Source organism: Rhipicephalus microplus, chromosome 3 (assembly GCF_043290135.1).
Source record: "Rhipicephalus microplus isolate Deutch F79 chromosome 3, USDA_Rmic, whole genome shotgun sequence".
NCBI lineage: Eukaryota > Metazoa > Arthropoda > Arachnida > Ixodida > Ixodidae > Rhipicephalus > Rhipicephalus microplus.
This window is the reverse complement of record NC_134702.1, coordinates 143,424,503-143,432,629: the sequence shown is the minus strand read 5'-3', so window position 1 is coordinate 143,432,629 and position 8,127 is coordinate 143,424,503.

Below are 8,127 nucleotides of genomic sequence, written 5' to 3'. Positions count from 1 at the left end.
ACGTAGGGCGGGTCGAATGCGACTCTTTTGTTGTTTCTCTTTTTTCTTACCTATCCCTTTTTATTCCTACTACCCCATCCTAGTGCCGACCTGTTGAGATGTCATTGAATTGACAGACAGTTACGAGTGCCACTTTTCTCTTCTTTTCCTTTTCTAACTACTTAGCAACATGTTGTGGGTTGGACGCTGTAACTCACTCAGTTCCCTGTCCTCCCCATTTCCGTACACGCCCTGTTCTGGCTACGCCAGTGACAGGCTCTATATTCAGATACAACTTTACAAGTTGGCGTTAATTCCTCCTCAAAGGCGGGCGCACACAAGCCTTTGCGGAATGGGTGTGCTCTGCAGACTGGCGTCATGAGCAGAACAGCTGGGGACTTCCCCTCCAGAAAACGTTGCCAAGTGCTGAGCGGAGCTATCTCCTTAATCGTGGGGAAAACCGGCTGCCGCGCTTCGGTTTTTCTGAGCTGAGTCTCTTCGACTACGACTTCTTGAGTTTTATCCAATTATACGCACCGTAAGCAAAGAATAAGCGGGTCACACGTGTACTGAAGACTACACGCCGTTTTCGCTGTGACGCGCGCTGTTTTCAGCATAATTTTTCAGTGCTCCGTTTGTGAGGTTTTGGTCTGACGTAACACCATGGTGGCATATCCTCCGTGCCCAGCCCAGCAAGTTTCGATATCGCTGAATCGGCGCTTTTGATTTCCGCGGTAAATTTCGGAAATTACGCGTGTCGTGGGGTATACCTAATTGATCTCCATACCCTAAGTTGCCACGTCCGCCAGCCTTTTCTATGAGGAGGATAGCCTTGAAATTTATAATAAAGGTAAGTTAACAAGTTTTTTTGGTAATTACTCATGTCAAGACAATTTGAGCTGCGGCAAAGCACTTGCACCTCAACGTAGAGGGGGTGTGTGACAGAGACAGAGGTGCCTGACGGCCATAGTATCTTTAGGTAAAATACTCATTGTCTGAAGAAACGAGATATCCTGCATACTGATGGAAAGAGTAACCGTGAGATACCAATTAATAGCATTTGTGCATATAAAAGTTCTCAATAGCGACTGAAAGACAACTTGAGGTGTGGGTGGGACCCTATAGTTTAGAAGATATGTGAAATGTTAGGTGCCACAAGTGTTCGATCAGTCATTGCAGTCTACCGAATTAAAAATAAATCGAGAAAGCAAAAAACTGTAGCATCAAATTTACAAAATTATGTTTTCGAATTGTAGGAATACCATGTGCCGTACAACTATTTTATACGAGAACAGCAGCAATTGATCGGTATGTTTGTTATTACCTCACACTATTTGGGATTTAACGATACGTCCCCAAAATACGTTTTCGTAAACAGCTACGAATAGAGGTCCACTTGCGGTTGTCCTTAAACTACTCCAGAGTACGATGGTAACAGTGAAACAATCATCGTCTATCCTGAATGGCGTTCGCAGTCCATGCATGTGACCCCACACGTGAACGTTGACCGCTGCGTTGCCGATTCCGATCACACTCATTTCTAGTTTTCAGGCAGTTCCAGGCACGTTCATGCACACTGGTTTGCATTATGAGCAGCAATGCATTTGATGCTTAGGTTCGGTCTGTGGAACTCACGAAACTGTTTGAGTAACTTCACCTTTACTTCCAGAGTCGAAATGTTTAACACATTCGTTTTATATTCTATATCCCAAAATATGACACATTTTAAAGAAGAATACATTTAAGATGAGAAAGTACAAGCTAGTCGCCACTGAATACGTGGCCCCTAATATTTTCAAAGTTACGCAATTATAGTAGGTCACCGTAAAGTCCTAGTCGGTACACCAAGTCTACAGCCGGTATAAAGGTGTACATATATAAGTAAGTGTCCACCCAGTATCTAATTCTATATTCGGAAACCTCCCGTTGCGCTGACTCGCTTTTTCCTGCCTGTAGGTAGCTAAATGCTTTACACGCTTAGAAACTTTCGTAAGTAGTTACGCGTTAATTGCAAGTGAGTGCCGCAACCTACCAGTTATGAGGGCGACTTTTCCTTCAAGGTGAGGCATTATATGTTGAAGTGCACGTTAACCGTTGGTTCGTATGCATATGCGTAATGGGAGTGACTTGTATGGCAGGAACACCGCACTACGTCGACTGGAGCGTCCGTAGAGCAGTGTTTGCTCTTATGTGCTACGGCATCCGGCTGCATTATATCCTGTTACATCCTGTTCATCAGACTAAGTATGAGAGTGATGAACACGTGCGGCAGGGCCTACAACAGAAAATATAAATATAAAGGTGCAGTGTATTAAACGTGGTACACTTTTCTCCAATGAGGCGTTCGAGTTAGACCCGTGCAAAATATGCACCCACTAACTACCATTGCAAAGTATGCCTTTTTTGTAGTTTTAGTCGGTTAAGCTTATTCACGTGTGAGTGATTGTATAACCTAACCGTAACTATATTGATGTGTTATAATGCATCCATGTTTTGAAGTTTGGTTCCACAGTTTCGAATAGATCTTTTGCATATGCGTATTCTATGTTATTTATTCATTTATGTTAATAACTTATTTATTTATCACAACTACTGCACACAATGTGGCTTGTGCAATAGATCGTTTACCTCATAAAACCAGCCCCGGCCCTGATGGTATTAACATTAAGCTTTTAAAACTAGCCTGCCACTCCTCAGCCTCTTTGCTCGCGTTAATTTCTCAACAATCTTTACATACAGGTTGTTTGCTAAAGGATTGGAAATCTGCTTACATAATCCCAATATTAAAATCTGGAGATAATACTCAGTCCAATAACTACAGATAAATCTCTTTGACATCCATATGCTGCAAACTTTTCGAACATATCCTATTCACAAATATAATGGCTTATCTTGATTTAAACAACTTGCTCCTAAACAACCAACACAGTTTTTGTCAAAACTTCTCATGTTAATCGCAACTTTTCGAACTAATTACCGACCTTCATTCTGCACTTAACTCTTCCCGTCATGTCGATGCCATCTTTATTGATTTCTCAAAGGCATTCGCTAGGGTTCTCCACAAACGTTTAGAACTAAAAATTAGCAATCTGAAGCTTGAAAACAATGAAACACTACGGATACTGGAATTTTTACTAACCGCTTCCAATCTGCAAAATTCAAGAGCTACATCTCTAACCTTACTAGCGTTTTATCTGGTGTTCCACAAGGCTCGGTTCTAGGTACTCTGTTGTTCCTAATATACATTAATGACATAGCATGTAACATAAGTTCGCAAATTCGGCTATTTGCAGACTACTGCGTTATTTACAAAGAAATAACTTACCCTGCCGATAATACCAATTTACAATCTGACCTCAATAGGCTGGCTGAGTGGTGCGACACGTGGCAGATGGAAATTAATGTAGGGAAAACTAGGCAGTAGGAATTAATTTTGCTCTAACCCCTTTGCATAACACATACACCATAAATGACATTTGAACTAAATCAGTACAATCATTTATATATCTTGGGGTATTTTTCACAGCCAATCTAAACTGCACCACTCACATTGAACATATCGCTACTAAAGCAATAAAAAAACTTAGCATCTTCAAAAGACGATTATACCTTGCCAACGAAAAAACCAGACTCCATTCATACATTTCCCTCATTAGATCATCGCTGGAGTATGCTTCAATCATATGGCATCCTCACACTGAAAATTTAACTTAGCTGGTTGAATCGAATCAAAACAAAGCTGCGCGCTTCATAACGTCGTCATACTCATGGTATGAAACCGTAAGTTCCTTACTGAAATTGTTTAATCTGCCCTCCTTGCCACGCGCCGTAAACTTGGAAGGCTATCTACTTTCCACTCACTCTTCCACAGCAACTCTCAGTTTGCGCTCAAGCATATCCTCCCGCCATCACACATTTCAGCCCGCGTTGATCACCCTAACAAGTTAATCGCATCTTCCCGAGAACAAAAATACAAAAACTCGCCCTTAGCCCTGTCGATGACTAACTGGAATTCCTTGCCAGCTGATATAGCCTCACTAACAGAATCTTCATCCTTTCTGAAAGCGTTAAAAGTGTTCTTAGAATCTAATCGATTAATGTAGTTATGCGGTGGTGTTGCTCATGTGAATTACTCGAATATTTTTGTGTGTGTTATTTGCGTTTACGCTTGGTTACCTAGAGCCTATTGTATTTTTATTAGCGTACCTTTTCTTCTGCAGAGCTTGTATATATGCTTTTTTCCTTACCGCTGCTGTTGTGTGTTTTTTTTTTCATTTAAGCTTTATATAATGACGCAACTAAACAGTTATAGTATTGTACACATGTTGAAAATCGTCGAAATTCCACCCCCCGCCCCCTATGTAATTCCCTCCCGGGTCCTTAGGGTATGTAAATAAATAAATTAAAAAATAAAATAAATAACTGAATAAATAAGTAAATACATTTGAAATATCATAGCCTGCAACTCGTTATGAGGTCTCCCGTTTGCATATTCATATGCCAGTCTGGTGATGTCACAGGTGCTTCGACGACGGCACTCCAGAGACCTTGACCGTCATAGCGTTACAGCAGCTGCGCGAACCGCTTCAAAGTGCTGATCTCGGATCCGCACATGCGCTGTTGGTTAAGCTTTCGGAACACCTGTTGCCATGCGGGGCGCGCTGAGCTTCTTTCTTTAGTCTACACTATAGGCTACTTTGGTGCAGCATACAGTAATTCTACGTTCTTTTTAACAATGAAAATGACTTGCTGATATCGAGTGGACCTTGAAAATTCATTCCCAAATGCCCCTGAACGGCTGCGTGCAGTGTGTTATGTGGAAGGGTTTCTGGAAGGTCTAGTTGGTACACGATACTGAAGGGAAGAGCGCAAAAAACGGGACGGAAAAAGATTGAACACAGCGCTTGTGTCGTGTGTTCAATCTTTCTCCGTCCCGTTTTTTGCGCTGTTCCCCTTAGTGTTATGTGAAAGTTTAGCAAAATGCGATATTTTGCATAAGGTGATACAAAGTATGGAAGTGATGAATAGGTGCTAGCGTGCGTACACCAGAGAATATAAACATAAAGGTGCGGTATATTAAATATGTGATGCTCCAAAACAGCGTTCTAGTTAGACCCACGCAAAATTCCGCTGACGTATGAGCGGAGCCATCAACTTGATTGGGGAACCTCCAGTCTACCTTACCCATATTCCTCAGCATTTTTCAATAACAGCTATTGTCACTGCCAATGTCGATGGCTTGCGATATCTGCAGATACAATGTCCCCTGAGCCACTTAGGCACTTATTACAGTGTGCAGGAACCTGAACACGACGAAATGTCAAAGAATGCCTTGGCGGGCGCACAGAAAAGCAGACAGTGTGAGCGTACCCGCGGGTGACCTTCATAGGATAAATATGCGTATGTTATTTTATGCTCTTTTTTGTTTCGTAAACTAAGCTTGTCTGAAATAGAAAAAACATTTTCTTTACTGGATGATAAGCTGAGTTAGTTTGGAAGTGTTAGTGACAAAAAATTCGGGCAGCGCTCACGACTAGGACCAGGGACCGATAGTTTCGTAGTAACGCGTCACACAACAGAGACTGCGAGTCCTCCAGCCAGCAATGTTCTGGGGGAAGGGGGGGGGGGTTGATGAAGGTTTAGAAAAAACACCTACTTTCATGATTTATTTTTCGCAAAACGCTCCATGATGATTTACGGGATAAGGGAGGGTACTTTTATCCTACTTTATCGCTTTTCAGGTTATTTTTTGCACCTATATTTTTCTATATTCCTAATGATGATGAGTTTTGGTGTTTTACGGCGCAAGGGCCATTTGATAGCCAAAGAGCGCCAGGTCGTAGGGCGGGAACAATGAATATGTTGAGCGGCTGTATAAGGGCCTTAAAATTCCTCGCCCTAAAGCGGGTAAAACATAGAAATGATGACATCATGGAAATGATGTGAAATGTGTAGTGAGAATGGATTGCGAAAGGTTCTGGTTATAAAAGCGTGATGGAGATAATTTGCACTAGCACACGTGCCTCGTCAGCACCCTTGTGTCCAAGGGCCGCGAGGCTGATGCTATTTTAATGTTACAATTATGCAGCAACCTGTACTGCGAGAGGTCGTGCTACGGGGATGCCTGGAAATATGATGTTATAACTATTAACATTCTTTAAAAACGCGAACAGTGATTGGTAACTGAAAAGTAGTTTCCTACCTATAACTGCGAGAGGTCATGATAAGAGATGCCTGGAAATATGACGTTAAAACTACGGTCATTCTTGAAAAACGCGAACAGTGATTGATAACTAAAAAGTAGCTTCCTACCTATAAACATTGAAGGGTGCAAGGGCATTTGATGGCGGAAGAAAAATGGGAAGTGTTTTTTTTATCTAAGGGTGTCTAATTCTGTGAACTTTACTTTTAGCAAAGTTCACAGTTAGTAAAGTTTTAGTAAAGCATGGTGAGTGGTTCGTGGCACTTATTGTATTGAGGTGGAACCCCACCGGAGGAAAGGTGTGAGTGAGTATTATGTGTGTTTGCTATCCTTAATCTGGTGAGTGTGACTTCTGTGGGGCGTGATCTCAAAACTGACGGCCCATTCCCGAGACGTGGCTTAATGAGGTGAAGTTTGTTCTGTGTTTGTGTGTCCCACAGCCGCTGTCAATGATTCCTCAGCTTTCGTTTAAGATAGGGTTTGAGGTCATTTGCAGGGACCGCTATGTATGTATTGACGGTGGCATTCTCGTGGGCGCAGAGAGCTAGTCGATCCGCAAAACGTTTCCTTAAATATCGCGGTGTCCTGGCGCCCAGCAGACTACGACATATTGTTTCAGTGCGTAGATTGTGGTTAACAGTTAGTAAACAGAGGCAAGGACAGGGTTCGTGTGTTTTTTGAGAGTTTTCAGGGTTAATACCGCGCTTAAAAAGGCAGTATTTATCACAGCTTCTGCCAACTTCATTTCTCTGATATATTTGATGGCCGATAATATCGCGTATGCCTCTGCAGTGAAGAGGCTCGTATTGCGGTGAAAAATACCTATATTCGGAAAAGATGGACCAACGGCAGCATAGGACACAGAAATATGAGATTTCGAGGCATCAGTGAAGAGTTCCGAGAAAGCGTATTTGTGCTTTAGTTCAAGGAAGTGTGTATGGATATGTGAAGTAGGTGCATGTTTAGTAACCTCCATGAAGGAAATATCACAATGTACGAGTTGCCACCCACTGCCACGGTGGGAGATTTGCAGCGGGGGCTGCCAGATGGTGTTCGAGAAGTAGCACGCCAATTTCCAACACTACAAAGGGTGCTAGTTAGGGTGATGAGCTTGTAGCTTGACACAGAGGACGTGTCCTTATCCTGTTTTTAGATAGCAATAACGATGGCTTCTTTGCAAGCTGAGGGGATCTCGCCGGAAAACCATGCAATATTATACAGGGAGAGAAGGGCTTCTTTAGTTTCAGATGGGAGATGCTTTAACATTTTATATAATACTCGGTCGGAGCCTTGGGCGGATTTATTGCAGCAGGTAAGGGAAGCCTGCAGTTCAGCTAAAGAAAAAAGGTTCGTTGTATGCCTCGTGTTTCGTGGACTTGCTCTCTATTTTCTGTTTTTCTGTTTTGAATTTATGTCACTGAAACGCTTTAGTGCGACGAGCTGGAAAGCTGTTCAAAGTGCGCCCGAAGGAAGTTCGCTTGGTCTTCCGAGCTTCCGCCTTGTGTGTTCACAAGTGGAAGTGAGTGTGCTTGTCGTCCTCCTACTTTACTAACCATGTTCCATACTCTCGCGTCATCTGTATATGAATTAACACCCGCAAAAAATTTCTGACAGCTCTCTCTTCTTGCTTGTCGACGCAATCGTCTTCCTAGGTATTCAATGTTTTTGAAACTGTCAAGATTCTGGGCTGTCGGTGAGTACCGAAGCAATCTTCACGCTTCATTTTGCTTTTTGCGTGCATTTCAACACTCCCTATTTCACCAAGGAACCCGTCATTTTGCGCAGAGTCCCGTTTGTGGGATACATTTTGTTGCAGCATGAATTATAAAAGTGGTAAAAAAGTCAAGAGCTGCATGTACGCTTCAGCCACGTATGCTGGACCAACTCAGGTGAGTGTATGTATATATATATATATATATATATATATATATATATATATATATATA